The sequence below is a fragment of the Triticum aestivum genome, chromosome 6B (genome assembly GCF_018294505.1).
Source record: "Triticum aestivum cultivar Chinese Spring chromosome 6B, IWGSC CS RefSeq v2.1, whole genome shotgun sequence".
Classification (NCBI taxonomy): Eukaryota; Viridiplantae; Streptophyta; class Magnoliopsida; order Poales; family Poaceae; genus Triticum; species Triticum aestivum.
The window spans coordinates 26877356-26895279 of record NC_057810.1 but is presented as its reverse complement, the minus strand read 5'-3'; the positions used below and the strand labels follow the sequence as shown (position 1 = coordinate 26895279).

The 17924-nt window shown below is 44.0% G+C and overlaps 2 pseudogenes; both read left to right on the top strand.

The window, feature by feature from the left end:
- Nucleotides 1–270: 270 nt before the first annotated feature.
- On the top strand, nt 271–1519 carry LOC123135510 (transcriptional-regulating factor 1-like; annotated as a pseudogene).
- A 9501-nt stretch (nt 1520–11020) lies between these two features.
- Nucleotides 11021–13090, top strand: LOC123138682 (LRR receptor-like serine/threonine-protein kinase GSO1; annotated as a pseudogene).
- Nucleotides 13091–17924: the final 4834 nt, after the last annotated feature.

Here is a 17924-nt window from a genome sequence, read left to right as displayed (position 1 = left end):
GGTCTTGTTACTACAAGGAAGACAGGTGGAAATAACATTGCCTAGCTTGCTACGCCCACTTAGCCAGATGCATTCATGCGCGACGCATGCGAAGCTGGCGCGAGCAAATTAGGCACGGAGGTACCCAAATGCATTCATGCGCGGCGCATGCGAGACGGCCACGCGCAAATTAAGCATGGAGTTGGAGGCACGTATCGCTGCCGGAGCCGGACGCGTGGTGCATGCACGTTCAGGTCCCATCCCATCCCGCCAACAACCATATATACCACCTCCTGCAAAGCCAGCCACACCCCATCCATCTCCATCACCTGGGTAGCAACACAGTCTTCATGGCGGCGGTCAAGATCGCCGTCCTCCTGGCCGCGACGACGGCGCTCTTCGCCGCCGCGGCAGGGGCGGCGGACCCCCAGCCCCCGCAGCTCGCAACGGAAGCCCAGTGCTGGCCGTGCTACTCCTCCTGCATGCAGACGTGCGACGCCCACGGCGGCACCCCCGCCCCCGATGTCGTCAACTCTACCGACGGTAGTGCAGTTGTTGCACACTCCACCGTCGGCGCTCCAGCTGTCATCCACAAAACCGACGATGGTTCAGCCGCCCCCGTTGCTGACGGCTATGACGACAAAGGCGGCAACAAAGGTGGCGGCGGGGATGACTACGAGAAATACTTCGAGTGCAAGAAGAAGTGCATCGTCGGTTGCTACAAGGACCTGCCGCCGGTGTGCTACAAGATGTGCGTCTCCCAGACCTGCCTCACCCTGCCACCATGTACGTATATACCACCCTCCAAACAAGAAACATGCATCCTACTCTTTTACTATCTCCGTTTCTAAATATAAGTCTTTGTAGATATTTCACTATGAACTACATACGGATATATATAGATGCATTTTAGGTGTGGATTCATTCATTTTGCTCCGTATGTAGTACATCTAGTGAAATCTCTACAAAGACTTACCTTTAAGAACGGAGGGAGTAGTATATGTATGTATACGTAGTATGTAACCAACACGGCTGCCTTTGATTTTACAGGTAAACGAGGGGATTGCTTCAAAGCATGCGGGATCAAATGCTTCCACAACCAGCCGTACCCCGGGCCAAACCCGGGTCCAACACCTCCTAGGCCCATGCCACCGCCGCCATCACCTCCGAAGCCCATGGCCGCGGCCGTCGCCCATGCCACCGAAGCCATCCCCGCCGAAGGCCGCTGCCAAAGCCAATGGCTACTAGTTGTATCCGCGTCGAGCAACACTAGCAACAACTGATGGGTGTACGTCGGTACGCGACGAAGGTCTATGCACACATACATTCAAAAAGGACGATATGAATATATGAAGGCGCCCTATATGATTGCTACATTTTCTTTCTTACGACAAAGGATGAATTTTATTTACTCCCTCAATCCATATATATATAGTGTCTAATATATTTTCGAGATGGTCTTTGACTATTGATAAGATTAATAGTATATGAGATGTATAATGTGAAAATTATATCATTGAAAGCTCCTTTCACGTACGAATTTGATGGTATGCTTTGTGTAACTTGCATATCATATATTATTGCTTTAACATGTGGTCAAAGTTAGCCTCGAAAAACACAGTAGGCCCTATATAGATGGATATAGGAAGTACTCAAAACGAAGGATCAAGTGGATACAAACGTAGTGAGCGCACACCCGCCTTCGTCATAGTTAGGAAGCCCACAACCAACACAAAAGCACAAATATACCTAAAACATGCTGGCAAAGAGCAAAGTCATACAAAAACAAAGTTATGCCTAACCAAAAAAAAACCGATAAACAGTGATCAACAAAGTACTACAATGACCATATCTGCAGCAACCATCTCTATGACACAATGTTTGCTACATATGGACATAGCTTATTCCATAAGATTACTCTATAAAAAAAATAATCCATCAGCTCTAACTAAACTGGGTATAAATCATGCACTACAGGAAAATTATAAGCTGCCATGTGTCGAGTTGTAAGCCACGTGTAATTTTAGGGTAATCGGCTTACAAGAGTTTAAGCCAAATGTTACAGGAACAATACACGGCAACAAAATGATCTCCGCTTACATAAACATAAGCCGAGAGGAGCCAAGAAAAAGGTTGGGATATACCACAAAAGATCTCGGCTTACAGATGTTCCTTGCCTCGTGGCCGTCGTCGGCGCGCTTAATGTCTACTATGACAGCGTTTGGTATAAGTTGAGTACACTCCGTCTATCTCTGGCTTATATTTTCACTTTTATTTTCTAAACGAGAAATCTAATCACCAGTCGACTGGTGGTTAGCGATAGGCACGTACGATCGTTCTCTTTTTTCCCTTCGATCATTGTTTACAATCGCTCCCGCTCCCGCCCGCCCCCGGTCCAGAATTCCCGCACATCTTATTTTTAATTTTGGTAAAATAAATAGGAGGGCAGAGGGAGCCGAACCTGGGATCTAACAGACCAAGCAGTATTAGAAATCTACCAGCAACCACCTAAACAAACTCTATGTTGTGATTTGATTCATGTTAGATATTTTTCATACCTTCATGTTGAGGCAGACTCTTCTACTACAGATCTATTCGAGTGTTATTCTGCTGTCGTTTCTTTTTTCTTACAAACATTTTACAAAAAATATACAAAACGTACATTTTTATCAAAAATATATTAGAGATGTGAGTTGAGCTCATGATTTAATATAGAAGACTAGACTCTTGTACTCTTTTGTACATAGATGTGAGCTGAGTTCATGGTCTTAACATGATAATTTATTCACCACAACCTTGATAATTTATGTACAAATATTGTGGAAACCTCGATCAGGTGAAAAACAATTTTTGAAACACACCCTAGCAACTCGTGTGAAAATAGCATGATAATATAAGTACCGTATACATGATAAGTTTGTTCTAGTGGGGGAGTGTTGTTTGGCGATAATTTATGTGTAATTAGCATGGTAACTCACACATAAAAAACTTGATCACTTATATACAAACACCGTGATAACTTTTGTATAAACATTGTTATAGCGTGCTAGTGGTCCGACCCACGAAAACGGCTTGTTTTTGGCGAGATGTAGATCTCATAACTTGATGAACAAATATTATGTTAACTTTGACCCAGAAAAAAGTTGCTTAAATATACTCCGGCATCTTCAGTGGTACGTAATACTCACGGTATTTTTGACCTGACAGAAAATATTGGTTAAATACACAACTTGATGACTTCAATATAAATAGCATGGAAATATGCGCACCATAGACCAGATAACTTAGGCAAAGACAATGTGATAAATTTGACCTGTGATTTTTCTTTCTTAAAATCATATCTTCAATTACTTATGTGTAAAATAATATGATAATATACGCACTGCTTACCTGATAACTTAGGTCCAAACACCACGGTAATTTTTATCCGGGGAAAAAAATCTTGAAGACATATCCGTTCTAAATTCTGTATAAATAGCATGGTAATATACGCCAACAAACCTGATAACTTAGGTACAAACACCCTGATAACTTTAATTTGTGGAAAAAAGGTTGTTTAAAATGCAACTCCGGTAACTTTTGTGTGCCCACAATGCTGATAACTTATGTACAAACATCACAGTAACTTTTTACTTGGGCGAAAATATTTGTTGTGCGTGTGTTATCACGGTGTTTGTGTGTGAGTTATCAGGTTCGTGCGTATAAATTATCATGTTCTTTACAGCGGTGCGTGAGTTATCAGATCTGTGGTGCATGGATTAGCATGTACAAAAGGAGTGAAAATTTGGTAAATAAAAAGGAAAGAAAGAAAAACAGCTTGTTTTTCTGGTCACGTATGTACAAATACAAATATTTATTGGCATTCTTTGTGATCAAAACTTGAAATTGGACCAGATGGATATGACAGGTGATATTGAATCAAGAGGTAGTGGGTTTAAGTCCTACCTCTCACCACTTTTTACCATATTTTTTCTACCACGCTAGAAAATAAAAATGAAGTGGGAGAAGCGGTAGGATGGGGTCGAGGACGGGATAAGTGGATCGCGGGATCGATCGTTCAAAAAAAGAAGCGGGAGAAGCGGTGGGATGGGATCGAGGACGGGAGAAGTGAATCGCGGGATCGCACTAGTAGAAAAACACCTAATAGTCCCGGTTCGTAAGGGCCTTTAGTCCCGGTTCATGAACCGGGACTAATGGGTCGTTACTAATACCTCCATTCATTAGTCCCAGTTCAAACACGAACTGGGACTAATGTGCCTCCACGTGGCCCTGTGCGCCGAGCCCAGTCAGGGGGCCTTTGGTCCCGGTTGGTGGCACCAACCGGGACCAAAAGTCCATGTTTTTTTGGAAAGTGGCTGATTTAGGGGTTTTGGGGGTTATTTTTAGGTTGTTATATTAGCTAGCTAATAGAGAGAAGTGTCCTCTCTTATATCTTCGTCCTTGGTTTACCAACGCTGCTGCTATATATGTTCATTTTACCCGCTGATATAATAACTCATGCATGCTCGCATACATCAGCATATATAATAACAAGTACTCATCCTACTAATCATGCATCATCATACAACTTCTACTCATTATTAATAATAAGTCATACAATCATCATCCTCATAGTCATCGAACCCAACCCTACATAATTGTTCTTAGCACATGATCATCAGTATCAGGTAGGACCTAAACACCCTTAAGGTAAAATAGCATAAAACAATATAGACCCTGACTATCCATTATGAAGAATGGCGATCATCCTGTCTCCAATTTTTTCCCTTCGCTGAATGTTGCTTCCAAGAAGCTCCTTATGACTGTCCATACATTTTTTCCATTCTTTGATTGTCATGTCTCCACTTCTTTTAGAAACCCGGTATGGACAGTTCAGATTCGTAGGAAGACCTGGTTGTATGTTCAAAACATGAAGGCTACCGTGTGTATACATCAGATGAGGCACACAATCATTCGGGATTATCTGTTGAAAAACATAGTAATAACTTCGTAGTTAGCAATGATATGATGTACTAGTTTTAGAAGTGTGCAAAAAGATGCACGAATGTCGTAATAGTAAAAAATCTTACCAGGGTATCTCCATGGTAGTTACCGTAGTTCAACACGTGCACTAGTGGCACGTATTGACCATAATGTTGAGGAGTTTGATTGTAGACATTGTAATTCTCAAGATCAGTACAAAATGCGAACAGATGATTTTTCTCCTGATAAGTTAGTTCGGAGCCTTCGGTGTAGTAGGTTCTGTCTACCATCTTCCGCACATTCTTTGAAGAATGAAAATAAGCTGTCAATGGAGAATAAGTTGTCAAGTATTTTGAAATAAACAATATAAATTACTTAATAACTATGTTAAGCTCACATGGGGGAAGAATTGGAGGTGTATCCACAAGGACGAAAATCGTAGGTATCTCTTGCTCGATTGTGGGATCACCAAGATCCACGGTGACAAGCATACCCTCATCAAAACCATACATCTTGCAAAGTGCTTACCAATTTTTACAACCAAAATGGGTTACACCCTGAGCATTGTACAACTTTACTTGCAAATCCACACCATGATGGGTACTTAGGATAATTTTTTTGGTTTTGAAACTTTCATGGTCTTCAAAGCCCATCCTCTCCAAGACATAGCGTCTTGCAAAGCATGGGATAAGCTAGTCGAATTGGAAAACATGAAAAATATTGTCATGATTAAAATAGTTGAAGTCATGAGTAATTACGAAAAAAAACTATTGTCATCGGTTGCGTACCGTATGAACATCGAAGGTCTCCTCGAGCTTAATGCTGAAGCGATGATCTTTGTCCAGCTCAATGAACCTGTCGCAGATACCTCGGTCGTCGTGGCACCAGTCGCACTCCCCCGGGCGGTTCTCGTCGTCCGAGTACGACATTTCCGGCCTATATGTTCATAATTCAAATATTAAACTAGATTATTAATCACGTGTTGACTATCGGTGATGTACGTAGCTCCTCCTTTCATTCCCGAGTGCATTATTACATCAAATTGTCTAGCACACGGGAATGAAGGAGAACTTATCCAATATGAGCATTCAATAAGCAAAACCAAATCATAAAATAAGCAAAACCAAATCATAGTATTGAAATTAGCATGCATTCAATAATTATAAGCAAAAGTATATCATCTCTTGGTGTCCGTACATCGTCGAATATTATCACTAATATAGCATCACTAATACAACTAGAACCGTAGCGCCCGACGGGTATCGACGCCGGCGATGGACACCCAAAGATAAGGAACCATCACAGGATCATAGCTCCAGTGAGATCCCTGGAGAACCTGCCAGGTATTGTCGAACCTGCCCTCCAATGCAACCATGTAGCGACGGACGTGCTCGTCCTCCTCACTGACACGGTGACGTACCACCTCCGCGGTGTCCGGAAGCCTCGACACCATCACTGGCCCACGCGACCGCCACCAAACAAGGATCAGGTCAACAATGGAGTGCCTCCTCACCAGCCTACGTCCCCCGGAAGGTAGCACCTCCCAATACCAGCCCGGCGGAGCCCAGTCCCGAACATGGCCCTGATCAAGCAAGCCTCCACCGCCGAGTCGACGAAGACGAGGATGCGGGATAGGCATCGCCGACGTCGATGCGGGAACTACTTCTATATATAGTTAAATAAAGTAGTTTTATTAATTAAATCAACTAGCTAGTTCAACTACTAAACACTTACTATAAATAAATAAAGTAGTACTTACTAATAAAAAACTACTTCTATATATAATAAAATAAAGTAGTTTATTAAATCAACTAGCTAGTTCAACTATATATGAAGCACTTACTATAAATAAAATAAAGTAGTACTTACTAAAAATAAACTAGTGTTTTTCTAACTAATTATATTAAACACTTTCTCTTCTTATTTTTTTCATTTTTCTAAATACGTACTATGAACAAAAAAATCATTAAAATTCTATAAACAAAACTACAACAGAAAAAAATCATAAAGATTCTATGAACAGAAAAAAATCATAAAAATTTGACATATTCGATCTTTGCATATATATGATAAAAAATCTATGAACTACACATCTAATATACTAGACATCCAACAAAAAAAATCTATGAACTACAAAAAAATCTAATAAAACTAACATAATCTAACAAAAATCAGAAAAAATCTAACAAAATCTAACAAAAAAAATCTACTAACAGAAAAAAAATCTAACATAATATGAACAAATTAATTACACAATCTAAATTACACAATATGAACTACACATCTAAATTACACCACATCTAATCTAACAAATAAATCTATGAACTAACAAAAAAATCTAAAAAAAATCTAACATAATATGAACAAATTAAGTACATAATCTAAATTACACAATATGAAGTACATATCTAAATTACAACAAATCGAATCTAATAAATAAATCTATGAACTAACAAAAAAATCTAAAAAAAATCTAACAAAAATAAAATAAAGTTGCTCACGGCCGGCGACGGCGACGCCGAGGTGCAGCAGGGCGGGCGGCGACGTCGGGGCGGGGCGGCGACGGCGGCGGGCGGCAGGGCGGGCGGCGACGGAAGAGGGGCGCGGCGGCGACGGCGCGCGTCTGGGCGGGGCGGCGATGGCGTCGGGGCGGGGCCGTCGCGGGGCGGGGCGGCGACGGCGTCGGGGCGGGGTGGCGACGGCGAGGTGGCGGCAGGGGACGGCACGCGGCGTCGGGAGAGATCGAACTCGGGGCGGGGCGGCAGTGCTACTTATATAGCAAAGGCTTTGGTCGCGGTTCGTACGGAAAACCGGTACCAATGCCCTCCTTTTGTCCCGGTTGGAGCCACCAACCGGGACCAAAGGCCTCTTTTCGGCAGCCCAAAGGGCGGGAAACAGGGACCTTTGGTCTCGGTTGGTGGCTCCAACCGGGACAAAAGGCGGGCATTGGTACCGGTTGGTGGCACCACCCGGTACCAAAGAGGTGTATTGGTACCGGTTGGCTCCACCAACCGGTACCAATGGACCCGGCTAATTTTTTATTTTCTGCAACTGTTTTTTCGTGGATTCTTTCTGCAGCTGTTTTTTTAGTCCCACCTCGCCAAGCGAGAGGCACTCGCAGCTGTTTATAAGCCCTGAGTGCAGAGACGATGAAGAAGAGGCTCAATGCTCACCTGCATGTTGGTTAGCTTCAAGCCTTGAGGAATAGGGGTAGACTGCACAGAGCTATGTGTAGTGCAGTTGACACTATTCCGAAAGGCTTGAAGCAAATTAACGAGCATTGCGCCTCTTTTTTATTTTTAATGACTTATTTATAATAGTTGTGATTAACTTAACTAAAAAATGAGCATAGATGCTTATTTCTAATGACTTATTACAACTCAGAAATAAGAAGAAAAAATAAATATAGTAGAAAAGAAAAAAACTATATAAAAAACTACTCAGAAATAAATAGAAGCAAAAATAGTGGTGATTAACTTTATTTAAAAAAATGAGCATAGATGGTTATTTTTAATGACTTATTACAATTCAGAAATAAATAGAAAAAAAATAGTTGTGATTAACTTAACTAAAAAATGAGCATAGATGCTTATTTTTAATGACTTATTACAACTCAGAAATAAAAAGAAAAAATAAATATAGCAGAAAAGAAAAAAAACTATATAAAAAACTACTCAGAAATAAATAGAAGCAAAAATAGTTGTGATTAACTTTACTTAAAAAATGAGCATAGATGCTTATTTTTAATGACTTATTACAATTTAGAAATAAATAGAAAAAATAGTTGTGATTAACTTAACTAAAAAATGAGCATAGATGCTTATTTTTAATAACTTATTACAACTCAGAAATAAAAAGAAAAAAAATAAATATAGCAGAAAAGAAAAAAAAACTATATAAAAAACTGCTCAGAAATGAGCATAGATGCGCTTGTAGAGAAAATTTAACCTAAATTCATAATAAATTTCTACTAATTTTAGAGAAATTCATATGAATTTAGATTAAATTTCCTGTATAAGGGCATCTATTTTCATTTTGAGAGGAGCTCAACAAGGGGAGAGAGGGAGGGGCATATAAACCGGTCTGATTCCCCTTCGGTTGGCGAGGTGGGACTAAACTCTGACCGCAACGAGGGCCAACCCTTTCGTCCCGATTGGTGGCGTGAACCGGGACTAAAGGTCAGCCTTTGGTCCCGGTTCAAGCCACCAACCGGGACCAATGGTGGTGGACCAGGAGCGAGGCGCATTGGTCCCGGTTCGTCCAACCAACCGGGACCAAAAGGTCCAGACGAACCGGGACCAATGGCCCACGTGGCCCGGCCGGCCCCCGGGGCTCACGAACCGGGTCCAATGCCCCCATTGGTTCCGGTTCTGGATTGAACCGGGACTAATAGGCTGACCTGGCCTGGACCATTGCCCCCTTTTCTACTAGTGTCGATGAGAAGCGGTGGGATGGGATCGAGGACGGGAGGAGTGAATCGCGGGGATCGTTCGGATCTAATGCTAACGTCCAGTCGTCCTTTTCTAAAACACAAAACTCTTGACCTCCCTTATAAGTCGAGTGGCCGCCCGCACGTCCTTCCTTTGTCTTCCTTTTATACGCACGTGCTGGCGACACTACCAACCCTGCTCAAATGATCAGTACGGTCAACTAGAGGAGGGGGATCCGAGAGGGGGGGGGGATAAAATAGGCGACTAATAGTTTTAAATCTTTTTTCTAATTCTAAGGGATATAACAAGAATAAAGATTGTCTAGATATGCAATTAGATTTTTCTCTTTGAAAAGTAGGTTAAAATGCCAAGCTTCTACATCATTATCATGCATACAACCTATTTTATTAGTTATTATGGAGAAATACCTGCGACTAAGTCGACCTCTTCTATAGCTACGTCTTCAAGAAGACAAACATCCTTGCGCCATCATTGCCCTGTCTGGCCGGAGACAGCCAAGACAAGAATTTTCATCCTAGTTTCCGATGCCTGCCAATGAAGACCGGCCAGCACAATTACAAAGCAACTAGAGAACGCCCTCACTAAGGTAACGATGCAAGCTCATCACACGGCATTTATAACATTTTCATTAGTGTTTTTATAACCTGATGACAATTTCACAATATTTTTTGGTTTCTAAACTTAATTTTTACATATTTTCCCACAATGCTAAATTTCTGTAGAGACATACCCCCACCAGCTGGTTATTTTGTATTCTTTAGACATTGCAAATTTCAATTTTCAGCACATTTTTTATCTGATCCATTTGTACACGATGGCAGTTTATTATATGTATGGAAATTTGTTTTATTTTGTTTTTGCTTTCTAAAGTCAGATCCAAATTCGGTTTCAAGACTTGGGCCCAGTTCTTTTGCCAGAATCTGGGGATTCTCCCAGAATCCAACCCCGACCCAGCTTTTTCCAGAATCTTTGAGCCTCATTTGTTTTACAATCCTATCTAGTTAGGGCCTAATTAGACAAGATTGTAAAACAAATAGGGCTCAAAGATTCTGGAAGAAGCTGGGTAGGGGTCGGATTCTGGAAGAATCCCCAGATTCTGGCAAAAGAACTGGGCCTTGGTCTTAGTCAGCAGGAAACTGATACCTTTTTTTATGTCTTTTTTTTTTTGGCATAACGATTACGCCAGGAGCGGGAGGCCTATTAAAAAGCCTGCCGGGCTGCTAGGTCGCACCGGGGAGTTCTCCCAGCGAACGAAATTGTTCCATGGATAGATCCTCCCCTAGCAAAATTTTTACATTCGATATGTATTTCAGGTAAAACAAAATCAGTACAACTGTACTCAGCCTAGGCTTCCCGAACGCGCGTGCATGTGACCGGACTGGGAGCCCCGGATCTTGGGTTGGTACGGCGGGCGGGCGGGCGTCCAGGGATCTTCCGACTTTGTCGTCCTTGCTTGGTGATGTTTGAAGAAGTCTAATGGCGCCATTCGTCGCCCTGTCGCGGTGCCTGCCTGCCGTATGCATACAGTTGAACAACTCGTGACTGTTTTTTCTGCCACACGAAGCGCACGTACTCGGCGTTTCCCGTGGGTCGGTCCATCCATACATACGGGTGTGCGTTCTTCGGAGATGCGGACTAGACTTCTCCGGCTCAACTATTCTCACCCCAGGTCGCTCCGGGACGTGAGGAGGCCACGCGCCCACGCTCACCTCGCCGGCACCGCCACGCTCTTCCTGCTGGCGGCCGCCATCCCGGCGTTGACAGTTGCCGTGGTGACATCGGAGCGCGACGTACGCCCTTCTAGCATGGAAGTCCAGCCTATCGGAGGCAGCCGCGCTCTCGGGCTGGACCAGTGCCGCGCCGGCCTGTGACTGGGTCGGCGTGTCCTGTGACGCCGAACATGTGACGGTGCTACTGCTCCGGGACTCGGTCTCTCGGGCGGGCTCGACACGCTTGACACGGCAGCGCTGCCTGCGCTAGCCGTTCTGGACCTCAGGGAGAACAACCTCAGCGGCGCCATCCCAGCAAGCATCTCGTTGCTGCGCCCCCTCGTCGTGCTTGATCTCAGCAACAACAGATTCAACAGCTCCATCCCGCCGCAGCTCGGTGATATGCGCAGCCTCGTCAACCTCAGGCTCCACAACAACAGCCTCGTCGGTGCCATCCCGCACCAATTCTGCGGGCTCATCTCCATCCAGATATTGTACATGTCGGACTACCGGCTCAGTGGGGACTGGGGAGCTCCCGGACTGCTGGTGGAACCTGGAGGCTGTGCGATTCATGGATCTATCCAATAACTACTTCTCAGGTGAAGTCCCAATGACTAAGGCCAGCCACAACTGCTCTCTCATTTCCCTAAGTCTAGCCAGAAATGCCTTTGCTGGAACCTTCCCACACCTAGAAGGTTGCAACTTATTGGACAATCTCGACCTCAGCACAAATAGGTTCAACAGCTCCATCCCACCGTGGCTTGGTGACATGCAGAATTCGTCACGCTCCAGCTCCACAACAACAACCACGTCAGTAACATCCCGCACCAGCTCTGTAGGCTCCTCCTCATCCAGGGACTGGATATGTCGAACAACCGGCTCAGTGGAGTGATCCCAAACTGCTGGTGCAACTTCCACTCTCTGATATACATGGACCTGTCGAATAATCGGCTTACTGGGAAGCTCCCGCACTGCTGGTGGAACTTGCACACTCTGGAGTTCATGTATCTATCCAACAATTCCTTCTCAGGTAAAATCCCCGTGGCTGTGGAGAACCACAACTGCCATCTAAGGTCATTTTCTCTCGCTCGAAATGGCTTTGTTGGTACCTTTCCGCCAGTCCTAAGGGGCTGCAATTGGCTGGAGAGCACAGACATTGGGAACAACAGGTTCTTTGGTGCTATCCCTCCATGGATCAGAAGTCAGGTTTCATCATTGAGAATCCTTGCCTCAGATCAAACTACTTCACCGGAGAAATTCCTCTGGAGTTATCATGGCTTTCACAACTTCACCTGCTCAACATAGCCAACAATAGCTTGACCGGCTCAATCGCTGTAGCCTTAGGCAACTTGACCGCCATGGGAAATCCAAAAAATCTTTCGACTGTAAGAATGCTCATGGGACCAGTATACATGATTTGGAAGGGCCACGAGCAAAGTTTCCAAGGAAAGGTCGATTTATTAGCTGGCATTGATTTGTCAGGTAATTTATTAGCTAACTGACCTTCAGGGCCTCCGGTTCCTGAACCTATCAAGAAACCATTTGTCATGCGGTATTCCTAAAGATATTGGTGGTTTGACTTTTCTCGAGTCCCTTGATCTATCATATAATGAACTTATAGGAACCATTCCTCCTAGCATCGCGAGCTTACCGGGGATCAGCATGTTGAATGTCTCTAGCAATTTTTTGTCCAGTAAGATACCTGTCGGGGGTCAGATTCAAACATTAACCGACCCATCCATTTACTCCAATAATTCTGGCTTCTGTGGATTTCCTCTGGACACTCCATGTGATGAAACTTCGGTTGAACCGGATGAGAGAAATAATGAAGGAGAGGACCCGTTGTTGTACTACTATGTGATTGCTAGGATTGTGTCAGGTTTCTGGTTGTGATTTGGTATCCTCTTTTCAGCTAAGACCTGGAGATGCAGTTTTCTTGTATTTGTAGATGGCCTGCAATGTAAGTTTATGAAGAAGGTGTCAGATTAGTATACTTTGTTATTTTTTTTCGAAAAGGGGGGATTCCCCGGCCTCTGCATCAGAACGATGCATACGGCCACTTCAATAAAATAAAATAGGTTCAACAATGTCATAGTCTTCAACAAAATAAAGGCGAGCTCACAAAGAGCCTCGATGCCAAATCAAGAAAAGGCCAAAGAGCCACAACGGCTGTTAAAATAAAGATAGGAAAACTAATTGCCTATCCTATTACATGACCGCCAACCAAACCGGTTGAAGATATCCCGCGCTACCATCTCCCACCGGACAGATCCAGTAACCAAATGCTCCCTGGCCTCCGTCGGAGTGAGTAAGGACCACATACGGATGAGCGCCGTAGCACGAAATATAACTTGCAAAAAATAAATAGTAGTTATTCTGTTAAAAACCAAATCATTTCTGCAGTTCCAAATTGCCCATAACAACGCATACACTCTTACACGGGTATGTCTAGTTGTATCGGATTCTATCCCATCCAGCCATGTTCCAAATAACGACCCGACCGTACTCGGAGGAGTAATATTAAAGGCGATTTGCATGATGCGCCACAGAATTCTCGCCAAAGGACAGTCAAGGAAGAGATGCTTAATGGTCTCGTCCTGATCACAGAAACTACACCTAGTGGATCCTGTCCAATTGCGCTTGACCAAGTTATCCTTTGTTAAAATAACCTGTTTATGAACAAACCACATAAACACTTTAATTTTCAAAGGCACTTTTACTTTCCAAACATGTTTGGAGCTAGGAATGACAGCGGAGTTAATAACATCGATGTACATCGACTTAACAGTAAATTGTCCATTCCTAGTAAGTTTCCAACACAATTGATCGGGCTGTTGAGCTAGCTGGACTTCCATCAGTCTACGCACCAGATGGAGCCAAGCTTCCCATCTCTCACCAACAAGCACCCGCCGAAACTGAATATTAAGGGGAATGAACTGCATAATCGTTGCAACTAGCGCATCACGTCGCTGGACAATACGATACAAGGTTGGGTACTGTAGTGCTAATGGTGTATCACCCAGCCAAGTGTCCTCCCAGAAACGTGTATCATTGCCATCACCGACAATAAACTTTGTTCTATTAAAGAAAGTTGCCTTGACTCTCATAAGCCCCTTCCAAAACGGCGAATCAGTTGATCTCACTGTCACCTGTGACAAAGTTTTGGACTGCAGATACTTGTTACGAAGAATCTGCGCCCAAGTTGCATCGGTCGGAACTGAAAGCTTGTACAACCACTACTAAGCAGACATCTGTTCTTGACCTCAAGATTTTCGATACCCAAACCCCCTTGGTCCTTTGGTCGACAAATAACATCCCACTTGGCGAGTCTATACTTTCTCTTAAGTTCATCACTCTGCCAAAAAAATCTTGATCGGTAGAAGTCCAGCCTTTTCCTAACTCCAACTAGAACCTGAAAGAAAGATAGTAGGAACATCGGCATACTCGTGAGCACCGAATTAATAAGAATTAACCGGTCCCCATATGACATAATATTTCCCTTCCAGCAACTAAGTTTCTTTTCAAACCGATCCTCGATGCATTTCCACTCTCGGTTTGTTAGCTTACGATGGTGAATGGGTATACCTAGGTAGGTGAAAGATAAAGCCCCTAATTCACAACCAAACAATTGCCTATAAGCCTCATGTTCCTCCTTGGCTCTACCAAAATAGAACAACTCGCTTTTATGAAAGTTAATCTTTAACCCAGACAATTGTTCAAATAAGCATAACACCAGCTTCATATTTCTCGCTTTTGCCAGGTCATGCTCCATAAAGATTATAGTATCATCAGCGTACTGCAGAATGGACACCCCCCATCAACTAGGTTGGGCACCAAGCCACCCACCTGACCGGCCTCCTTTGCCCAACCTATTAGGATTGCCAATATGTCAACCACAATGTTGAACAAAATAGGGGACATTGGATCTCCTTGCCTCAGGCCTTTGTGTGTCTGAAAATAGTGCCCGATATCATCATTTACTTTAATTCCAACACTACCTTTTTGCGTAAAGGATTCTACCTGGCGTCGCCAAGCCTCATCAAAACCCTTCATACGCAAGGCCTGTTGAAGGAATGGCCATTTGACTTTGTTGTACACTTTTTCGAAATCCACTTTGAAAACTACTCCATCCAGTTTTTTCGTGTGAATTTCATGGAGCGTTTCATGAAGGACCACTACCCCCTCAAGGATATTCCTGTCCGGCATGAAAGCCGTTTGGATAGGCTGCACAATAGTATGCGCAATCTGTGTGAGCCTATTTGTCCCGACCTTGGTGAAAATTTTGAAACTAACATTAAGAAGACAGATTGGCCTGAATTGCTCAATTCTCACAGCCTCTGTTTTCTTAGGAAGAAGGGTGATCGTTCCAAAATTGAGCTGAAAAAGATGAAGTTGTCCAGCAAACAGATCATTAAACATAGGCAACAAATTCCCTTTAATGATATGCCAGCATTTCTTATAAAACTCCGCTGGGAATCCATCAGGGCCCGGCGCCTTGTTATTCTTCATTTGCGAGATGGCCTCCAGCACCTCTTTCTCCGAGAAAGGAGCCGCAAGAATATCATTCTCCACCGCTGTGAGTTGAGGAACATCCTCAACCCTTGACTCATCCAGAGACACACAGTTCTCTTCTGGAGGGCCAAACAGCTGCTTATAGTACTCGGTAATGTACAATTTTAGGTTTTCCTGTCCTACAATTGTACCCTCATCTTGCTCAAGCTGAAAGATCCTCTTCTTTCAATGCTTACCATTAGCGATCATATGAAAGAATTGGGTGTTCGCGTTCCCCTGGACTACTCGCAGGACCTTGGCTCGCAACACCCACTTCAACTCTTCTTCTCTAAGAAGTTCTTTCAGCCTCAATTCCGCCTCGAGCTTGGCATGAAGCTCCGCAGCCGGCAGTATCGTGGTTTCTGCTTTTACATCCAGGGACTGAATAAGGGCAAGGAGTTTTTCCTTTTCAACCTTATAAATCCCGCTAAGATGCTTAGCCCACCCACACAGGAAACTCCTCAAGTGCCTAATCTTATTCTGCCAGCACTGAAGTGTAGACTTCCCTCTGAATCCTTAGCCCACTCTCTGGCCACAAGATCAAGGAAGCCTTCTCGTTCAAACCAAGCCAACTCAAAGATGCCAACAGAGAAATGTATATATGCATAGTTGTGTGTAGAGTGCTCTTTGAAACCCCCAACAAATGGAACATCACATTCAACATCTAGTAAGATTCATCAATTTTAACAAGATGCGACATGCACACAAGATTCCATGTTTTTTTTGTGCAATGCGGCATATACATAAGCCTTGAAGTTAGTTCCTTACAAAAAATGCTAGACGCATATCACACATAAACTTTTGTTCTTCATGTATCAAACCATCCTTGAGCAGCTAAAAAAAAGACAACAGTTGAAAGCATAACAATTATCAACATAAGCCTATCAATGTGTCTACGGGAGTAAGGCAAACCCATTTCACTTAAACTGAACCAACATGCTTCTCAATGACTTGATTTAATCCACCGCAAAGTGCAGAACGGCCAGCTAGCGCTTTGTTGTTGCTCAACCACTTGTGGAGAATGGAGGAGGCGAAGGCCTTTGTTGTTGGTTGATAAGTGAGGTGGAAGTGGCATCGTCGTTTCAACGAAAGTAAGAAGTGGTGCAACATCACTGCTTATGCATATTTTATTTGTCTCTTTCTCCCTCCGTAAACTAATATAAGACTTTTTAGAGCTAAAGGGTCTTAATATTAGTTTACATAGGGAGTAATTATCAAATGAAAATGGGTTTGAATATTGAATTTCACATTGGTTTGTGAATTTTGAATATTTCATATATTGTAGAACTATTTATGGGGCAATGTGTACGCTCAAATCATTGTGGTAACACCGCAAAAAAAAAAACATTGTTAGAATATGGTTAGTGTTTTGTGTAAAATAAAAATAAGAAAAGAGATAAAAAAAGAATTACAGTCATTGGTTCCCCAAGCGCCCATGTGGTTGGATGGCCGGGAGTCCAGTAGGATCTTGGGTAGGGAGAGCAGGCGTGTTTGGAGATCTTCCGAGTTTGTCCTTGATCGGTGTTGTAACGATTTATCTCGCAAAAAATAAAACCTGAAATCTAAAAAGTGCACGCGCACTTTCTGGGCGAACCGAGCGGCCGCTTCCTGGCTGCACGATCGGGCAGCGATCGCCTCGCTCGTGCGCCAGGTGCCGCCTGGTCGGGATCGGTTCTGCCGCGGGTCGTGGGTGGTTCTATCCTTGTTCGTGGGCGGCTGTTTCGAAAGTGCAGGCTGAAATCTCTCCTCGTCGTTGCTCTCCCCCCATTTCTCCCCTCTCCTTCTCGATTCATCTCCACCGAATGGGACGCGACAGAGGGGAGGCGCAGCGGAGTTCCTAAATCGGCGACGGGTCCGCGTGGCAGGTACTCCACTGCTTCTCCTCCCTCTCTCTGTCTCGTTGGGGAACCGACCGCTCACCGTGCCGGCCGTGATGCAGGGGAGGTGCGACGGAGTTCTCAAGTCGGCGGCGGGACTGTGGGTGCCTCTCCGTGAGGAATCGTTGGTCCTCGTCGGTGTCGCAGGTACCCCACTACTTCTACTCCCTCTCTCTGTCTCGGCGGGGGACAAGGTCGTTTGTGTTTTGCGCCGGTGGTGGCAGACTGTGAGGGAAGGATTCCTAGGGTTCGAACTGCGCCAAATCTCCTCACATGGGCGATTTTGCTGTAGCATTTTGCACATCTCATTCGGTTGATTTTGCTGTAGCGGTAGCACGGCACGGCGGTGTTCGGGATTCATGGCACAACGGGGAAGTTGTTCAGGGGCACGGGAA